This window comes from Theropithecus gelada, chromosome 2 (assembly GCF_003255815.1).
Source record: "Theropithecus gelada isolate Dixy chromosome 2, Tgel_1.0, whole genome shotgun sequence".
NCBI classification, from domain to species: domain Eukaryota; kingdom Metazoa; phylum Chordata; class Mammalia; order Primates; family Cercopithecidae; genus Theropithecus; species Theropithecus gelada.
In genome coordinates this window covers 122,680,217-122,702,363 of record NC_037669.1, presented here as the reverse complement: position 1 = coordinate 122,702,363, position 22,147 = coordinate 122,680,217, and the positions used below count along the sequence as shown (strand labels likewise).

The 22,147-nt window shown below is 37.7% G+C and overlaps 1 protein-coding gene across 1 annotated transcript in view; it reads left to right on the top strand.

The window, feature by feature from the left end:
- Positions 1–22,147, top strand: part of LOC112619377 — a 300,154-nt gene that overhangs the window by 33,123 nt on the left and 244,884 nt on the right. The gene's annotated exons all lie outside the window — the stretch shown is intronic.

Here is a 22,147-nt window from a genome sequence, read left to right as displayed (position 1 = left end):
GTCTACTGGTCTAAAAGGAATGTTTTGTAGCCATGCCATGTTCAAGACACAAGTCACATAAGGAGGTGTCTAGGCCTGGTTATAGATCTTCTATAATATTTGTCATGGACTTCTCTGAGTTCTTCTTCTGACTTTCTGTCCGTCTTATGTGCATGTTTCATGAGGCCTGTACAGTATCTAGGGTTGTCTGGGCAGAATCTATAGACTAAGGTAAGTGAACTCTTTATTATGGCTTGTTTGGTTTATAATATGAGACCACAGCATTAATTGGACACTTCATGTGTGCTGTTAATACATGTAAGTCCTCTAAGCTAATAAGCTTTTTTGGATTTCCCTATTGAAGGGGATTGCACATATCTTAAAGGCAGTTGACCACACTACCGTGTTTGTGGGAAGTTAGATTAGCAACCTCAAGTTACCAAACTTAAAGTTGAATATTTCAGTCCTTCCTCAACTTTTAAGACACAAACTATCAGCTTACAAAATTTAATTTTGCAGCCAGGATAAAGTAAATAGGATGGCATTGGCAGAGACAAAATTTGATGCACTCTATTTTTCTAAAGGATAAATCACATGAAAGGCAATATTGTCTAAGAGAAAAAATAACACCAAAAGAGTTTCTTGAGACTTACCTTAAAGGTTTCCCTCTTCTAATTATACAGAGAAAAATCACTATGCTCCACATTCTCCAAGATTAGAAAGCAGGGGAAAAATGTACTTAAACTAAAGTAAGGTTGGATATCAGAAATCACATTTTGGTAGTATTGTTAAACATTGTGAAGAGTTACCTTCGAAAGACCCCATATCCTTTAAAAGAGGGGAGGAGGAGTTGCAGGCACACCTGGCCTCTGAATGCATTACAGGCAAAGTCTTTAGAAAGCTGTTGGCAAAGGTTATGGGGAAAGCAGTAGACAAGCGGCAGCTACAAAGAATTTGCTGGCCCATGTTAGAAAGTAAGAGGAACAGCAAATAATTGCTCCTAGGCCAAAACAAAAACAACAACAACAAAATCATCTCAAGGACAATGGAAGAGTGGAAGTGCTAATACACATCAAAATGTGAAAGAATCATGGGAGGAACTGCCTACACAAGCACAAGTCATTGTGAATAAACAAAAAGGGAGAGAAATTAAAATGTAAGCTTGCTATGTTTATAGGAAACAGTTATGTGATTATGAAAATGTTTTGGTTTGGTGGCTGGATAATAGGTATAAAATGTAAATATTGTATTTAAAACATTTCGAATTATTATCTAGAAGAGTATTAAAGAGTGATAGACTCTTAATTGACTGAGATATTTATGTGCTTTCAGCTAGAAGGACAAATCAGTGGTCTCCGAGAATCAATTCTTATGGTATGATTCTCTGAAATAATATTGAGATTTGTTGGTGCTGAGTATGTGTTATGAAGTTCAGAGTGCAAATGGGTATAATTAAATAAACGTTCACTAAGCAACTGCTGTGAAAAAGGCATGAAGTACAAAGTTAAACAAGATGTGGCGCATTTTTAAAAAGGTGCTTGCAATATCCACAGAGAGATTTTGATGGTAACAGATCTGGTAAGGGCTACTTGAGAGGTACACGGGCATTTCCAGAAAAGAAAAGAACAGGTAGAAATGAGTTTGGACTATGGGAGAACATGTAAAGCTTTCCCGGAGGGAAGGCATTTGGTTTGGGCCTTAAAGGAGATATGAGGCTTTTGACCAATGAAGTTGGGAGGAGGGAAGGGAACCCTGGGTACGGAAAAGCATAGGTGGTAGTACATATAAGCTGGAATACATAATGTGTTTGGTGCTCTCTCAAAGTCAACAAAGGCTTCTGAAGAGGAAAAAGCACCATTAGAGCTTTAGTAGATAAACTTTTGGGAGGAGATAACACAAAAAGAGCAGTTAGGAGCTACTGAATTAGCTTAGAGGAGAGGTAATAACTGCTTGTTCTAGGTAAGCCAGTAAGAAAATGAGGTAAGCTGCTAAGGAAACTGAGAAAAGAAGGGAATCATGAGAGAGAACTAGTGATGAAAGACCTGGGTCGGTGTAGAGGGAGAATCAGAGATAACACAAAGACAACAGGATGGTTGGTTGAATATTGAGGCCATTGACAAAAACTGGAGAGAAGGAAAAGGATACCGTGAAGCAAATCCTTGGAATCAAAGCTTGCTTCTCTTATGACTGTTTTTCTTTCTGCCTTCACATCCTTCCTTTCATCTCCTCAGTTCAGTCCCTGCTTTGTGCCTCGTTCTGTGCCAGGTAAACTAATGAAGGGAAATAAAAACACATGAAAGATATTTCCCGGCCCTTTAAATGCTTACCATTCAGTTTGAGGAATAGAATCTATCCATATGTATGAAATCCTTAGCACATAGTTAGAGAGACTGTAACTATTGTGCGGACCCAAAGGGGAAGAATAAGGGGTTGGGCCGTCTGTCATGCAGAAGTGAATCTTAGATACAAATATGCAAAACATACTCTAGTTGTGTATCAGGTAATAAATGGGGTCAAGCCCATTAGTGCTGGTTCCAGTTTGATATTAACAGATTTGTCTTTTGGGTTTTCTTGAAGATGGTAGCATGTCTCCGTGTGTTGTCACCCTTGTATTCAGAGATGAGAGGAATATTAAATAAGTTTATGACAAGCTATTCCTGCCCTCTTGTTATTTATTGAGATTCCTTACCCCTAGGAATTACTTTGCAGATGCTTCTTTTTGAAAGCTTTCTTGTATTTCATAATTATTTGTTGAACAAGTAAATATGGTGACTTTTGAAATTAACTTAACCCTGACTTTCAAATACAGCATTCCTAGATAATGTGAAGCCTTCAAATGGCCTGGGGTCTGATTTCTTATGGTAATGTCTTGGCATAGGATTCAAGGATCTGATTTTGCATCTAGGAGTTGTGAACTAGAATACTTAAACACAGCTCCACCCACCCCCTTTCTTTAAAGACCCAGTGACTTAAGTAGAAGTTGTAAGTCTTTATTTCACCCCTGCACTGTAGCTTTCAGAAATCTTAAAAGAATCCAAAATGGGCTAGTTATTTTGCACTTCCCTCTTAATAGCACCCAGCGATAATTACCGGTATCTTTTGTTGCCATCTGTTTTCTAGTTTCTAGATCTATTTTTATTTCATGTTTCTATTCTGTTAAAAATTCTATTTCTAAAAAGCACATATAGTTGGCAATATGAGATTTTTTGGATCTTCTTGTAGTTTATGAGACCAGTTACCAGATCATTTGTGAAGACTAGTGATTTGTGAAATTTGAATCTGAAAACCAATAGCAAAGGGAAGAAAAGCAGTGGGAGTATTTACCAGATAAAGGATGTCGCAGTACTCTTTACAAAGCCAGTGGTGAGGGCCACTGAAAGGAAAAGCATCACCATGTCTAGTCTTTTAGTATTCACTCAGGGCAAAGACAGACTTCAGAACAGATACTGTCTTTAGGAGTATCATAGTGATCACTGAGGGACACTCGAAGACATTTCTTTATTTCTTTCCTATTTCTACTCTTTTGGGGCTCCATTCTCTAAAATTGGTGTTTTGGAAAAAGGGAATGTGAATTCTATATACAGTAATAAATTATATCCTTGCCTCAGATGGAACTAAAATGACTGCAGACGTGAAATTTCCCTGCTTCTGAAAACTTAATTTGATATTTTCTCTTACGCACCAACCAGCGATTTGCAGAGGCACAGACTGTAAGATTAATTGAGGCAGCCATCTCTTCTGGCACATCTAATCTTACATCTAATTATCTGATCATCTGAATCACAAATACAGTAGTTAAAGGGTGTCTGTTTAAAGGGCAGACTTAAAATATAAATATTAAAAAGGAGCTCTCTGGTTTTCCAGAGACAGACATGCAGACTTGTAATGGCCATTATGTTATTTATGGCTTTAGGTCAGCAGGCCACATGGAACCGTGGTTATATTGCTCTATCACTAAAATGTGAAGATAATTCTGAAGTCTGTATTAGGTTTGTTTTGACAATTAACCTCCATTAGTATTCCAGACCACATAAGAGCAAAACTCTTAAAAGGCTCTCTTTTCAAGAATGCGCTGTCAAATTGACTTCATCATTTAAATAGGACTGTAGTCACAGTAAATGATGAGTTGATATTTATACAAAGCGTAACCTTAATTACAATATTATGAGCAATTAAACCCAGTGTTCACGGAATTATTGTACATTTATGTGTAACAGAGTAAAAACATTGCATAGGACTGTTAAGCTTTTTGTATGAATCTAATTAACTTTGACAGGCTTTGAGCTTTTCTCCCTCTTTTTAGAAGTGCTGTAGATAAATGTACTTGCATCTGGAAAACTTCAAACAGTTTTGATCAGCATTTCAGATCTGATTTAAAATGAATGCATTGAGACGCTGTCTTAAATACAGAGTTGATAGACGTGTGGTGCGCAATTTCTTGTAGCAGGAAGGCAGATGTGGTAGGGAGAACAGCTGTAGACTAGAGCAGCCAGTGGATATTGTTTTTTGTCACAATCTAATGTCAGGCAGCTACTGCTGTGAACAGGTCTTTATGTGTTTGGCTCTGGTTAATGCTGCGGATGTGAAAAGCTGAACTCACACTGATTCCTTGGAAGGCAATTAGGAGGGAGATGTAAGTCTTTATTTTACCCCTACACTGCTTACGTTTCCATTCCTGTAGCCCTTAGGGAACAGAGCACCATGAGCGAACCAAGGTTCCCATGGAGTCCCAGTGACGTTTTAAGTTTCATAAGTGAGGAATAGAGTCCTCCTTCAAACAGTGAATTATGACATTGAGGATTTTGGAATTACTCTTCTTAATTCCCTAAAATCCCACTATTGATTAGGCATGAGAGGAAGCTAGGAATTTCATCATCTAATTTGCATGGCTCAGTGGTAACGACAACCACCACCACTACCACAATATATTTTTTTGGCACCAACAATTTTGGTGATTGGCATACATTATCTTATTTAATCTTTACCCCAACTCTATGAAGTAGACACCATTTTCAATGTATTGATGAAGAAACTGAGACTTGAAGCATTTATTGTCATTTGGGAAGTCATGTAACTAGAAAGTGTTAGTGCTATTAAAACACAAGATAGGCATTGAATATTAATGAGATAAAAATTAATTTTAAAAATATAATAAAACTATATATAATATGGGCCCGTTTATGTAACAAACACAAGAGTAAGTATGGTAATATATATAAATATATTTGCACTGATATAAACGCAGATAAAGAGAAACAGTTGAGTACACTAGATGGCTGACAGTGGTTATTTTTAGGTGGTTGAGCAGAAGGAAGGACAAAGTAGAAAGATTTTTCAAGTTTTGTTCAATAACTTCTTTCGTTGTTTAAATCTTTAATTCGTGTGTTGCTTGAGTACTTACAGTTTTAAAGATCACAAAAGGACTTTTGCTGCTAAAGTAAACATCTGAAAATGTTTGGTGGTAGCTTTGATTTCAACTAGGACTCTCTGACTATAACATCTATGCTTTTTCCATGAAGTTATGTGTCCTTTAAAAGTGTATATTAATGTTAAAAAATCTGATATCAAAAGATAGTGAATTTCCTAGCCTTCTTGTTGTCCTTAGAAAACCTTGCTTATACTGGCCAGGTGCAGTGGCTCATGCCTGTAATCCCAGCATTTTGGGAGGCCAAGGTGGGTGGATCATTTGAGGTCAGGAGTTCGAGGGCAGCCTGACCAACATGGAGAAACTCCATCTCTACTAAAAATACAAAATTAGCTGGGCGTGGTGGCTCATGCCTGTAATCCCAGCTATTCGGGAGGCTGAGGTAGGAGAATTGCTTGAACCTGGCAGATAGAGGTTGCAGTGGGCTGAGATCAAGCCATTGCACTCCAGCCTGGGCAACAAGAGCAAAACTCCATCTTAAAAAAAAAAAAAAAAAAAAAAAAGAAAGAAAATCTTGCTTATACTTAGATGACTTGGGGATACATCAGAATTCCATTCTTAATTTAAAATAACCAATATATTTCGAATACCTACGATGTACCAGTTGCACTGTGAAGCCCTGAGGAGGTTGCAGAAGTGGAAAGGACACTGGCTCTCCTAAGGTGTTATCAGCATCATGAACAGACAGACTGGTGCCCACATAGCTAACACACAACGTGGCGACAGTGGGAGAAACAACCTGCCATGTGACTTTACAGAGGAGACAAGTATTTCTAAGGTTAGGGTTCACATAACAATTTATTCTGTACCTATGTCAATGTTTAGGAGCCGGGCATAATGGAAGATACTAAGATGTGGCTTCTGTCCTCAAAGACCTTGTCTTGGTACAGAAAAGGGAACATTATAACACAGGAAAATAATAGAGCAAGAAAAGCCAGGAATAGCTAAGTGATGTAGATTAGGCCCTAAATGAAATGGGAATTCAGAAAAAATTGTGATCACTGTGGGTAAGAATTGTAGAAGATTTCATAAAGAAAGAAATTATAGTACCACTATTTTTTTTTTTTTGGCTTAAAAGAAGGATGGCCAGGACTCCTTTTTTTGTACTTTGAAACTGGCCTTTGAGTAGAGTCTCTCATTATCTCTGACAGTTGTTAGAAAAAGGAACAGAATAACAAATCCATCCACAGCTGATGCATTTATTTGATATATATGTATACATATGTTTGTAAATATATATTTGTGTGTGTGTGTGTGTGTGTGTGTGCAGATGTGTACTGAATATTAGGCGTGATAGATATCTATTTTCCTCTCTCTCTTGTTCCCTTCTTCCCTTCCTCTATTTTTTCCTTCCTTTTATTTCTTTTTTTTCTGCTAATATTACTCAGACATATGACACAGAATCAGGCATGCTTGAAATACGCAAGATTTTCAGTCTAAAAAATAGAATAGAAGCATAGAGGAGCTAGCTGTTTAGGGAGTTTCCCTTTAAGAGGCATTATACCGGCGGGGCGCGGTGGCTCACGCCTGTAATCCCAGCACTTTGGGAGGCCGAGACGGGCGGATCACGAGGTCAGGAGATCGAGACCATCCTGGCTAACACGGTGAAACCTCGTCTCTACTAAAAATACAAAAAAAAAAAAAAACTAGCCGGGCGAGGCGGCGGGCGCCTGTAGTCCCAGCTACACGGGAGGCTGAGGCAGGAGAATGGCGTGAACCCGGGGGGCGGAGCTTGCAGTGAGCCGAGATCGTGCCACTGCGCTCCAGCCTGGGCGACAGAGCGAGACTCCGTCTCAAAAAAAAAAAAAAAAAAAAAAAAAGGCATTATACCTCAGTTCTGGATCCTTCTAAATACGTTAAACCATAATCATATATCTAAAGTACCAAACACAGTGCTAGCACATAGTAGATGCTTTGTAAGCATTACTTCTCTGCCTTCTTCACAAAACTTTATTATTCAATCTAAGAAGAGAGAAAAAGCCACATGGGAGGGGGGTGTACAAAAGTTAAAAAGACTGAGGGTTGCATATTTGGAAGAAATTTGATTTTTAACAGGCAATTCTTGAAAATGTCTCAATATTACAGTGACTGGGTCAGTTATTATGGAGCGACTCTGAACTTGGAGAGAAGACATTATGAGCGTACTAAGAAATACATATGCATCTAGGGCAAATCACATATGCCGTTAAGTATTTGCGCTTTTAAAAAATATGTATTTCTATGATATCGGCTTCCTTCCATTTTTTGTTTTTAATAACTTTAAACCAGATAAAAATCTCCACAGCCATTCAGACTCAGACTAACTTAACTGAAGACTAAATTTGAGATTCAGCCCCAGTGAATTACGCATTTTAAAAAAATGATAATTTTCCCAATTATGTAAGTATGCAAACTCACCATGGAAAATTTGTAAAATAAATGAAGGAGGTATAAAACAAACAAGCAAAGACTTGAAATCCTGCATGCAGAAGAAAATTTGTTAGCATTTGGTTCCAAGTTCTCTCAGTGTTTTTTTGATGCTTATTTATTTTGTAGGTATTACGTGTTTGCTTAGGACCATACTTTGTCAATTTAAAAGTTGCATATTTTGCAGTGTGACCCAGTTTGCAATCATTGTTCCCTTTTACAATATTTGAGGTGGCCCTAGGGAAAAGGCCTGTCTTTGAACCTGATTGAGCACTCTGTTCTGGGGCCTCTCTCTTTCTTCATTGTCATCCCCAGAGTGTGGAAACCTGGAGATTAGCTGGGGAGGGCTTCTGCTCTGTGCCTGGGGGAGAAGATTGCGGGAGCATTTGCTCCTCTGAGAAGACAAGACAGCTGGCTGATACAGAGGATCTTGGATGGCTGACTGGATGGCGTCAGAAATAGGAAACAACTTGAGTTAATTGGCACATGTCCTGAGATTCATGCTCAAGCACAGCAGCAGGTTAGGATCTGATATGACCTGAAGGTGGTGGACCACTAGGCTAGGAACAGAGGCAGGGAGAGAGAAAAAATACCAAGAGCATCTGTAGATAGAGCACTAAAACCTTCAGCAGTGTTTCTCTCTTCCTGAAACTTGCTGGGCATTAAAATGACTGAATGCATTTATTTATGCTTATCCTTGGTGCCCCCAACCATCTAGGTATGAAGAGTTAGGGTGGCAGCCTGTTTGGAAAGGGAGACAAGATGTTCATCCTAGAACTGCTTTGGTCTGCTTATGTTTATTTGGGGTAGTTTTGGAGAGTCTGGTGGAAATTGTAGGGGGTAGGATTAAAGTCTCCCTTCTCCAGCGACCCCTGTCTACTTTTACTGATTATTTCCTTGGAGCCTAGGAACCAGTGTTAGTTCAGTAGAACTCTTGAAGCCCTGTTTCAGTGATGGTTCTTATCATGTGAACTGACTAGGGATGCCATGCAGTGTCCCTAAGCCATAAGCCATGGTGGCCCAGGAAACCCATGTCCTTCTATGTTGGATAAGTAACCACAATACTCCTTTATTCAGTGCATGTTTATTACGTACCAAGCATGTATTAGATACTGTGCAGAATACTGTGGATTAAAGACTAATAGAAATGGCCTTTGTCCCCAGGAAACACAATGTATGGACAGGTAGATTTATAAAGAGATTATTAATATTAAGTCTTGGAGGTGGAAGTAGGGTCATGCTGTTTGTCCAGTCATGGGAATTAAATAGTGGGTAGGTTCTAATGAATGATAGTCCAATGATTACATATTATGTTTACCTACTTAATATAGTCTTTAATCAAAAGCAGAATTTTGTGTATAACTTCTATTATGCAAAGTTTCTCATGCTAGTGTTTCTCACAATATTATTTGTGTGTTGAAATCTGAGCAACATGACTTTTCTTTCTTGCTGCTTTTACAGTGAGCTCTCATTGGAATAGTTCTTTTGACATTATTGTTTTTCCTTAAGTCAATATTTTATCTCATTGATAATCTAGTAAACTGGGAACTCGACTTAAAAAGTTTCTTATTTTACAAATATTAGCCAGATGCGGTGGCACACACCTGTAATCCCAGCTACTCGGGAGGCTGAGGCATGAGAATCACTTGAACCTGGGAGGCGGAGGTTGCAGTGAGCCAAGATCACGCCACTACACTGCAGCCATGGCATCAGAGTGAGACTCTGTCTCAAAAAAAAAAAAAAAGAAAAAAGAAAAAAAAAAGTTTCTCATTTTATTATTTATCTAATGTTCTTTAGAGGCAGGTTTCAGGAATGTAGCAACAGTCCCTGAGACTCTGAGTTGGGTAGACTCACTGAGTAAAGATCGTTCAACTTTGGTAGAAGGTGGGTATGGGTATTGGTAGATTTGTCAAGCTCCTCGATTATCAGATACTTATAGTTTGAGAATCATTAGGAACATTGAGCTATGATTATAGACTTTCTCTGTATCAGTTACAATAAGTATGTATTTCACAAATTGCAAATTTAACAACAGTGAGTCTGCCACTGTAGACAAAATTGGGTCTGGCTTTTGTTGATCCTTTTAGAGTGAAGTAAAATTCTTATAGTTATAGAAATCAGCTAATTCTCTTGATGTCTCTCTCTCCCCTGTTTCTGCTTGCCTTCTTCCCCTCCTCTCTGTTCTGCTTAATGTCACTTCTCTTTCTCCTCTACCCTCTTCCCTCTCCCCACCTGCTTTACACGTTGTGATCACATAGGTAAGATGGTGTTGTGGTCAGGGGCAGATTTATGACGACAGGAGGAGGATGTGTGTGCTTCTGACCTGGCTTATCTTCAGTAGATCTCTAGGGTGTAGTTCTCACACTGTAGCATGTGTTAGAATCACTTGGAGGGCCAGTTAAACCCAGATCGCTGGATTACATCTGAGTTTCCGACTCAGTAAATTAAGGTGGGGCCCCAAATTTGAATTTCTAACAAGTTGCTGATGCTGCTAGTCCAGGAACCACATTTTGAGAACCACTGATGTACGAGAGTCCCTTACTATGTAAAAACTATTATTACTTTTTGAAAAAGTAAATTTGGGAAAAAAATATTGGAGGATGAATTCTCATTTTAAATAGCCATGACGTTGTGGAAAATTTTAAAATCTGCTCTGTTTTTAAGCATTTTCAGGGAGGGATATGATAACTTACCTAATAACTTATTCAAATAGTTTCTCAATGTATAAAACGTCTATTATATAGCCTTTATCTGAAATTTACCTTATCTTTGTCCTACACTTTTTGACCTTGAAAAGGTGATGTCACATGGTAATGGAAGACAATTATCAATCTTCTCTATTTCCTTCCACTCTGTATCCCCAGTCTAAGAGTATATTTCTTTAATACCTCAGTACTGACATTAATTTAATTTTGATAAATGAAAAGATGCTGAATGTTGAGGCAAGTTATCTTTGATGAAAGAAGGCTGAACTTTTTCATCTGTACAAGGAAGATTTTACGGAAGACATCCAATTTCCTGGAAAGAAGTTTATCTGACCCAGACATTAAAACATTAAAGGCAGGGTGATTTTAGCATGCCTTTTAAAAATAAGGCTTTATGTCAGAGATTTATTTGGGTACACTTTGGTGCCAATTGTGTCATCCAATTAGTAAACTAATGGATCATGTGACACTCAGTGTATAGTTGTACAATTTTTTTCTTGGACATCAAGGGTAAATTCCAGTCTGGTGTTTCTTTTTGTTTGTTTGTTTTGTTTTGTTTTTTAACTTTTGATTTTTTTTTTGGATTTACTTCTTAATTGAAGTTGTTTTATTTCTTAGTAAAAGTACAACATGTTTTGAAATATGTATACATTGTAGAATGTGGCTAAACTGGGCTAATCAAGGTGTGTGTTACCTTAAAGACTTCATCTTTTGGGTATGGTGAGAACAACTTAAAATCTACCTTAATATTTTTCAAGAATATAATACACTGTTATTAACTATAGTCACCATGTGGTACAATACATTTCTTGAACTTATTCCTCCTATCTAAATAAAAATTTGTATCCTTTGACCAGCATCTTCCCATCCCCACCCCCAATCCTTTAACCCCTGGTAACCATCATTCTACTCTCTACTATGAATTCAATTGTTTACATTCCACATGTAAGTGAAATCATGCAGCATTTGTCTTTCTGTGCCTGGCTTATTTCACTTATTTCCACGTTTATCTATGTTGTAACAAGTGACAGAATTTTCTCCTTTTTTAAGGCTAAGTAATATTTAGTAGTATTTCATTGTATATATATATTAGATTTTCTTTATCCATTTATCCACTGATGGGCATATAGGTTGATTCCATATCTTGGTTATTATTAACAATGCTGCAATAAACATGGATGTGTAAATATCTTTTTGAAATCCTACTTTTAGTACTTTTGGATATATATCCGGAAGTGAAATTGCTGGCTTATATGGTGATTCTATATTTAACTTTTTGAGGAACTCTAGACTTTTTCCATATAGGCTTTACTCAATTACATTGCTAGCAACAGTGTGCAAGAGTACCTTTTCTCCACATCCTCTCCAACACTTTAAAAACCTTTCATCTTCTTGATGATAACCATTCTAGTAGGTATGAGGTGATATCTCATTGTGGTTTTAATTTGCATTTCTCTCATGATTAGTGATATTGACAGTTTTTTCTTATGTACTTGTTATGTCTCCTTTTGAGAAATGTTTATTCAGATCACTTGCCCTTTTTTAAACTGATTTGTTTTCTTACTGTTGAGTTGTTGGAGTTCCTCTTGTGTGTTGCATATTAACTCCTTACCATGTGTGGTTTGCAAATATTTTCTCCCATTCTGTAGGTTTTCTTTTCGGCCTGTTGATTGTTTCTTTAGCTGTCCAGAAGTTTTTTAGTTTGATGTAATTTCATTTATCTATTCTTGGCTTTTGTTGCCTGTGCTTTGGATTTTTCCAAGAAATCATTGCCTAGACCAATGTCAAGGAGCTTTTCCCTTATGTTTTCTTATAGTAGTTTTACAGTTTCAGATTTTAGTTTTAAGTATTAAAGTTTTTGAGTTAGTTTTTGTTTCTGGTGTAAGAGTCTAATTTGAGTCTTAAGTTTTTTGAGTTAATTTTTGTTTCTGGTCTGTTATAAGAGTCTAATTTTATTCTTCTACATGTGGATATCCAGCTTTTCCAACACCATTTATCAAAGAGACAGTCTTTTCCTCATTATATGTTCTTGACATCTTTGTCAAAAATCAATTGACTGTAAATACTTGAATTTGTTTCTGGGTTCTCTGTTTTGTTTCCTTGGTCTATGTGTCTGTTTTTAGTCTAGTAGCATGATGTTTTGATTATTATAGCTTTGAAGTATGCTTGAAGTCAGGTACTGTGATGCTTCTGGCTTTGTTCTTTTTGCTTTAGATTACTTTGGCTATTCAGGGTCTTTTGTGGTTCCATAGAAATTTTGCAATTTTTTTTCTATTTCTGTGAAAAATGTTATTGGAATTTTGATAGAGATTGCATCAAATGTGCACATTGCTTTGGATAGTATGGTCATTTTGACAATATTTACTCTTCCAGTCCATGAACACAGGATATCTTTCCACTTATTTTTGTCTTCCTCATTTTTTTCATAAATGTTTTATGGTTTTCAGTGTGCAGGACTTTCACTTCTGGGGTAAAGTAAATCCTAGTTTTTATGGAGCCCAAGTCTTATAAAATCTGGCTGGTGGGGGGAGCCTCTTAAATAGTAAAAATATATCTTATATTTTCAAATTTTATAAAACTTACCTTAATATGAAAGTAATATTTCTTTCAGGGCTAAAAGTGGCCTCAGAAGATGAAGTTTCATTAATATCAAAGATGATTTATTTCTAATTGTATTCTAGACCCCTAATACAATTGCTGATACATTGTGGATGTTCTAGAAAAACTTGTTAACTAATTAATGAATTATTCATCAAAGTATCTTCAAAGCAGTGTGATTTCCACTATTTTTCTTTTCCTTTCTTTTCTTTCTTACAAAATTGTCCCCTGGCTGGAGTATAGTGGCACAATTTTGGCTTGATGCAGCCTCAGTCTCCTGGGCTCAAGTAATGGTTGGGACTACAGGTGGACTTCACCAGGCCCAGCTCATTTTTAATTTCTTGTAGAGATAGAGTTTCCCTACATTGCCCAGGCTACCCTCAAACTCCGGGCCTCAGGTGATCCTCTCACTTTGGCCTCCCAGTGTGCTGAGATTATAGGTGTGAGCCACCACACCTGGCTGATTTCCATTGTTTTTGCACTACTTGATGTCACTATCTATGACTTGATATTGAACATACATTAGCACTATAAAAACACAGAAACAAAATCAACCAGTGTTTTCTATTGTAAAATCAATAACATGTTCATAAGAGACTTCCCGTGATAAGCTAAAGAGATGAACAGTGAAGACAAAATGGTGGTGAATGGCTTAGGCCGAGGAGATGTTAGCCAGATAGATCTGACAATTGGGACACAAGGCTGCTTATGTTAGAATTCTGTAGTTACCGTAATTCTATCTTCTAATTGTTAGAAGACAGAGGGCTGGAAGGTTTTGAATGATGGATAATTTCTGTTAGTGAAGTCCTCAAGTCAGAAAGATATTATGGAGCTTTGGGAGGTCAGGTGATGGTGGACTAAGAAGCAGGAGAACCATCTGCTGCAGTCTGATTCTGGAGCATGGTCTGAATGATCAGTTACTTGTCTCCTTTGCTCTCAAGTATGTGTGCGCCGGGGAAGACTCACAAGTGTGTCTGCTTTGAGATGGCAATGAAAAGCAAGTGAAGAAAACATGGTTGCAGCTACCTCTTGATTAAGATCAGTGCAGTGGCTTAGGTCTTCCCAGAGATCCTGAAAGAAAATATAATAAAATAAGATAATTAAGGAGGTGGGCAAAGCAATTCAAAGATATTCACAAACACTAAGAAAGTTTTTCTTATGGTTTGATTTGGAAATGTGAGGTGATCATTTAAAAGAAAAGAGGTGTACGGTATTAGCCCATTGTATCCTTGATCAATATAGACCACCCATTCCTTTTAGTTTCTGCGTCATAGCTAATAGATTGCCCAGGGAAAACAAAGTATCATTTATAATTGTTATTTGAATATTTTATGTGAAACCTAATCTTCTGAAGACTTACAGAAATCATTGTAGATTAAGATAAGAAATAAAGATTTGCATTTATAAGAAATTAATGATAGTTCTGAAATTGAAGAACCATTTAGTTCTGGGAGAAATAAATACAAATTATAACATCTATCTGATGGAGTTTTGTTTAGATTGCTTCTGGTGATAAACCATCTATAATAATATAAATCAAGCCCTGGTGTTTGCTCATAAATTTGCAATGTTTAGCATAATTTTTGTTTGCATTTCATACTAAAGTGACACCAAAAAATATGAGATTAATAGTTATTAAGTGAAAATGACTTTCATGTCTGTAGTCATTTTTAGAAACAGTTATGTGTAATTCATTTAGAGAGCAGAAAAAATTAATTTGCGGTTGTGGTGGGATCTAGCACATTAAAACAAAGAGGGAAGTGGCATATACGAATAAATTTTTGAAACATAAGCGTGGATTCATTTTTAACCTTGAATTCTGATTTAATACCTCAAGGTAACCTTCAGGTCACCACACTTTTGTTTGTTGACTGTAGAATGCTAATAGTTTAAGGAAAAGAAATGTTGTTACCTGCTTTCAAATTATGTCATAATCCTGCCGAGTAGAAGCTTATCCATACCTGAGGGGACAGAGGGTCAGACAGCTGCCCCTGTGGTATGGTGCCTTTTATTAATTTTAATTAGTGTTTTCATTAGGAAGTGTCATATTAGATTCTGATTTCTAACAAAGACACATTATCTACTTTTATCTGTTTCATTGCATTACAAATCCACAGTGGTGCAGAAGTTAAATTCTACAGAATATTTTTTTTTTGAGAAATCTAGCCTCAGACTTTATGAGTTTAAAAATATAGTTAATATTTCCTAAGAATTTATTATGTGCTAGCTGTGTTCTAAATGCTTTATATATGTTCAGTTATTTGTGTTATCTTCATTGCTAGAGCCCTTTTCAGACAAAGTCATACATTCACTTATTCAGGTATTATTTACTGAATACCTTCTCTGTGCTAGACATGGGAAGCATTAATGTTTTAGAGGAGGTTGGAGGAAAAAGATTATATTTAAGAGTTTATAAAAAGTACATCAGGACTTTTGGTCAATATGATATTGTAAGTTCATATTTTGAGGCTTCGCTGCTCAAAATACCTATTAAAGATGGATAAAGTATTTTTTAAAAATAATAATAAACCACATTATTATGTGAAAATTTAAAATTAGACCTTTAGTTGAACCAGAAAATATTCAGAAATGCCAAGCAGTGGTGCTAGGATGTGTGTGGGCTTGCTAAGTGCTGGGTCTGGAAGCAGAGGTGGCTTCGATTTAAGTGGTGAGGCTTGAAGTGTTGAAGAAGCATAATAGTGCCTTAAAACCAAACTCATGGGTGGTCACGGTAGCTCATGCCTACAATCCCAGCACTTTGGGAGACTGACACAGGTGGATCGATTGAGCCCAGAAGTTTGAGATTGGCCTAGGCAACATGGCAAAATCCTACCTCTACAAAAGGTACAAAAATTAGCCCAGTATGGTGGTGTGCACCTGTAGTCCCAGCTACATGAGAAGCTGAGGTGGGAGGATCTCTTGAGCCTGGCTTGTTGAGGCTGCAGTGAACCGTGATCATACCATTGCACTCCAGCCTGGGAGCACTGACAGCATAAGACCCTTTCTCAAACTCAAACATGCAAACAAACAAAAAAATCCAACTCACAACATGAAACTAGAAACTGTCCCTTCCTAGCCATCTCACCTTCCTTCCAACTAGTGCATGGGACACTGAATTCCAGGAAGCTGATACCTGGTTCTGGATTGGGCACTCCACATGCCAAGTGGAGGGAACTATACATCAACTAGTGATACTGGCTTGGAAGAAGTCTCATTGTGTTGGGATATAACATGGAACTGTTTACTTTTTTTCTCCCATCCTTACAACATATCACTAGCAGATTCCAAAGTTTTTCAGTCACATTAACTTACTAACTTATTTTAGTGTAGTTTAAAACTTATATTTTCAAAATCTGGCTTTTTTTTTTTTTTTTTTTTTCTGCCGTCACACACTAGAACTAGAGCCCTGGTAGCTGGAAGGAATCAGTAAGACAAAGGGCACAGGCAGTTGTGGTCTGGTTCCAAGCCGCCCCCTTTTTCCCTTATTTCCTCTAACAGCCCTAGCTTCTTCTGGGTTGAGATGGGTAGGGAAGAAGGTGAAGGACACTAATTTTGTTAGTGATGGAAATGGTGCCTGATGTTGCTTGGATTCGGTCTGGTTTTGTCTGAAGTTGTTGCCCTTTGCCTTAGGTGCTGTGCCAGGTTTCTTGGGGTAGGTATTTGCCTCAACCCAGTCTGTCTCTGAGGATCATCACAGAGAGGGGAAGCCCACTCTCCATTTGACTCCTGCCAGTGGTCCACATGCTTAACCCTTCTTTGATGGGATGTGTGATTGCTTGATCTAGCAGCCCTGTGGCTCAAGGTCAACGTATTTATTCCCTCCCCTCCTTTCCCAAGGCTTTTATTTTAAAGGGAGAAAGAATTAAGGAGAAATGGATGTTGATAGTAGTAAGGCTGGTTTTCCAGTATTTAAAAACATCATGTGGGGAGATGTCTTACAGCTTTTTTTGGTGACACTCTTTGGAGTGTTTAGTGCCTTTACTTTTTAGTTCTGGTCTCTAGCCACAATTCAAAGTCAATTGGCCAGGCACGGTGGCTTTGGCAGGGCGCAGTGGCTCACGCCTGTAATACCAGCACTTTGGGAGGCTGAGGTTGGTGGATCACCTGAGGTCAGGAGTTCAAGACCAGCCTGGCCAATGTGGTGAAACCCTGTCTCTACTAAAAATACAAAAATTAGCCGGGTGTGATGGTGCATGCCTGTAATCCCAGCTACTCAAGAGGCTGAGCCATGAGAAGTGCTTGAATCCAGGAGGCAGAGGTTGCAGTGAGCCGAGACCGTGTCACTGCACTCTAGCCTGGGCAACAGAGTGAGACTCTGGATCAAAAAAAAAACAACATCATCATCAACAACAACAACAACAAAAACAAAAACAAAAAACTGGCCAGGCGTGGTGGCTCATGACTGTAATCCCAGCACTTTGAGAGACTGAGGCAGGCAGATCACCTGAGATCAGGAGTTTGAGACTAGCCTGGTCAACATGGTGAACCTCATCTCTACTAAAAATAAAAATTAGCCAGGTGTGGTGGCTCACACCTGTAATTCCCAGCTACTTAGGAGGCTGAGGCAGGAGAATCACTCGAACCCAGGGGGCAAAGGTTGCAGTGAACCGAGATTGTGCCACTGCACTCCAGCCTGGGTGACAGAGCTAGACTCTGTCTCAAAACAAAAACAAAAACAAACACACACACACACACACACAAACAAACAAAAAACAAAGTCAATAAGAAAATATCTCCTGAAAATCCTGTTACACTAGATAGATAAGGAGAAAAGAGTGAGGAACTTTCCAGTCAAGATATGGCCTGCCAACCAAAATTCAAAACAAATAAAACTAATTCCAAGGAAGGCAGTTATCAAAATCATTGATCATACTATCAATTTCAGCAGAAATAAAAATATTTAAAGTTATTAAAAAATCAAACAAGTGTTAAATCCTGAAAGAAATAAATGAAAGGGCACACACAGACACACACAGACACACACACACACACACGTATATATCAAATAAAATATGAGATGTGTGCATTGTAAGAAAGATGAACAGGGAATTTGGCAAGATAGATTGATGATTTAATTAATTATTGGCTGTTAAAAGGTCTCTGTTTTAGTGTGTCATTTGGTAGATGAAACATGCTATATATTTTTTTCTTGTTTGAAGGAATAAACCTAATGAATGAAACCTGTGTTTCAACCCAGCTGTCTGACATGTACTGGGTATATTGCAATTAAAATCTGACACAAACTACCCTGGCATTAGCACAGATCCAGTGATTAAAGGCAAAGTCCTCCACCAGACTGTTCCCACTTCAGGTGACAACTTCAAGTCTTGGGGGGGCCCAGGCTACCCATGCTTCTGATTAACTGTAAATAAATTTGGTGCTTTTCATGACCTTCTCAACTTGAAAATCCTAATAATTTGCTATTATCAATATTTTATTATTAGTTGTTATTACTCACAGAATTAAGAAATGCATTATATTTGGGATTATAGTTTTACTGTAAAGGATACACATACGGAAGAACAGCCAAATGAAAAGATGTGCAGGGCAAGGTCTGGGTGGAAGACAGAGCTTCTGTGTCCTCTGCTTGTGGAGTCAGGACATGTCATCCTCCCAGCACATCAGTGTGTTTACTAACCAGCAAGCTCCACTGAGCCTCAGTATCCAGAGTTTTTACTGGGGTTTCATTACATAGGCAAGATTGGTTGAATCATTGGCCACGTGATTGAACACAATCTCTAGACCCTTTTCCCTCCCTGGAGGTCAGGTAGTAAAGTTCCAATCTGCTAATCATATGGTTGTTCTTTCAGGTGAATGGCCCCCATCCTCAAGCTATCCAGGGACTACAGGGCATCACTTCATTAGCATAACAAACAATCGGTTACCACATTAGCATATAACTCAGGATATTTCAAGGGTTTTAGGAGCCCCATGCAAGGAATACGGGACAAAGGCCAAGTTTTTCATTATATCACAATGAATAACTTTCTGTTCCATCAAAAAAATAGCATGTATTTAGATATAAAATATAAAAAATTAAAATATTAGAAATATAATTTAGAACTAGGCCAAATAAATTCTGGAAAATGGAATATAGAAAATATTTTCCATCAAGTAGAGATAAGAAAGAAGAAAAAATACAAACTGCTAGTAAACAGAAGCTACAAAATGAGATGATGAAATAGGTACAGTAATATTTCTAATGAGAATGTAAGTAACTCTGTTTACCTACTAAAAGATAGAAGCTAACAAATTGGATTTTTTAAAAAATGCAACGATTGACTCAAAAAACTATATAGCAAGATTTAAGGTAACAGAACCAAATATAACTAAGAAATTCTAACCAAGTGAAAGAGGATAGAAAAATATTAATATCAGACAAATAGATTTTATGATAAAACAGTACAAAGTAGGTTATAATGCATTAGCAGAAACACTATGTAATGATAAAAGATCAATTCACCAAGTATATACAATAATCATCAGCTTGTAAATCCTTAACAAAATTGCCTCAAAATATGTAAAGAATTAATATTTTATATTAATTATATTGAGTAAAGTTCTATACTCAGAATTATAATTAGTAAAATCCAAAATAATTAGTGGGAAACTTCAAAATATATATTCCAAAATTTTTCCAATATATGTATACCTATATATATATTCCAACATTTATCAGGATCCACAACAAGGCAGAGAAAAACATTTAGTAAGTATAAAGTCTTATCAACAATCCCAGCACTTTGGGAGGCCGAGACGGGCGGATCAAGAGGTCAGGAGATCGAGACCATCCTGGCTAACACGGTGAAACCCCATCTCTACTAAAAAATACAAAAAGCTAGCCAGGCGAGGTGGTGGGCGCCTGTAGCCCTAGCTACTTGGGAGGCTGAGGCAGGAGAATGGCATAAACCCGGGAGGCGGAGCTTGAAGTGAGCTGAGATCTGGCCATTGCACTCCAGCCCGGGCGACAGAGCAAGACTCCGTCTCAAAAAAAAAAACTTATCAACAAAATGTACAAGCTTGAATATGTGTATGTATGTGTACACACAAGTTCACATATCCATGTTCCTATTAACAAAGAGTACACGTTAAGTACACTTGTATACAAAAGTTTCAAACATACAACTACATGATTTTTCTATATATTGAGTGATTTTTTTTTATTTTAATAGATTTTGAAGCATCAATATTATCCAGATGATAGTCTTTGACATGTATGTAACCTAATTAGGAATCAGTAATACCCAGTTTTAATTTTAACTTTTATTTTAAGTTCAGGGGTATATGCGCTAGTTTGTTACATAGGTAAACTTGTGTCACAGGGTTTTGTTGTACACATTACTTCATCACTCTCATATTTAGCCTAGTACCTATTAGGTATTTTTCCTGTTCCTCTCCCTCCTCCTCAATCTCCACCCTCTGATTCCTAGGGATCCGCAAGTGTGTGTTTTTCCCTGCCATGTGTCCATGTGTTCTCATCATTTAGCTCCCATTAGTATGTGAGAACATACGATATTTGGTTTTCTGTTCCTGCATTAGTTTGCTAAGGATAATGGCCTCCAGCTCCAACCACGTTCCTGCAAAGATCATGATCTCATTCTTTTTTATGGCTGCATAGTATTCCATGGTGTATATGTACCATATTTTCTTTATCCAGTCTATCATTGATGGGCATTCAGGTTGATTCCATGTCTTTGCTATTGTGAATAGTGTTGCAATGAACATACACATGCATGTGTCTTTATAATAGAGTGATTTGCATTCCTTTGGGTATATACCCAGTAATAGGATTGCTGGGTCAAATTGTATTTCTGTTTTTAGGTCTTTGAGAAATCACCACACTGTATTCCACAATGGGTAAACTAATTTACACTCCCAGCAACAGTATATAAGCATTCCTTTTTCTCTGCAACCTTGCCAGCCTCTGTTATTTTTTGACTTTTTACTAGTAGCCATTTTAACTGGTATGAGATAATAACCTGGTTCTTCTCTGTATTGGAGGGAAAACTTTTCCTGTATCAACTTAGGTCTGAATAGTTGGGGGCCTTTGAATTAATTGACAACAAACAAATTAATAGGAGAAAAGTTTAACTGATGCATGCAATAGTGGCCTATAGGGAATACGTCATGAAACAGCTAGGGGTGAGGGTTTATATCCCCTCTTAGTAAGGGAGGCATTTAAGACTTCGAACGATAGGAGTTTCTGATGAGGGATGTTAACACAAATTCTTTCTGAAATGTCCTGGTGCCCAAGGTTTGTTCGTTCCCTGACTGGAGACTTTTGGGAGTCAGGAAGGGGAGTAGGAGGATGGTGGTATTGTGGCAGCTGAGTCTTCTAAAGCTTTGCTACAGTTGGCATCAAAGAGAGGGAGGGAAAGTATAATACATCCATCTCCAGATCCCGGCTATAGGAGATGTGTCCAGAAATGAGAACTCTAAAAATCTCTGTGGCTTCCTATGCACTAAGATCAAAACTTCTTGGCCTGGAAGGCCCTTCCTGTCCCACCAAGCATCTCATCATTCCAGCCACTTTGTCTTTCCTTCAGATCCGCAGAAGGCCAAGCTTTTTCCCTTTTTAGAACCTCTGCTCATTCTATTCCTTCCGTCTGAGTGGCATCCCTGGCTCTTCCATAGTTGTCTTCTTTTCATCCTTAGGTCACAGTGTCACCTCTTCACTGAAGCCTTTCGTAATTAATGAATCTACGTGAGCTTCTCTTATCTCTATTCTAGCACCTTAATTGCTTCCATCTTAGCATGCCACATTTTGTATCTATTTAGGTGTTTTATAATTTTCTCTCTCTTCTATTTAGATTGTCAAATCAAAGAGAATATGGACTTTCTTTTTTTTTTCTTTTTTTCTTAATTATACTTTAAATTCTTGGGTACATGTGCGAACATGCAGTTTTATTATATAGGTATACACATGCCATGGTGGTTTGCTGCACCCACCAACCCATCATGTACATTAGGTGTTTCTCCTAATGCTATTCCTTCCCCAGCCCTCCAAACCCCCAGCCCCCGACAGGCCCCGGTG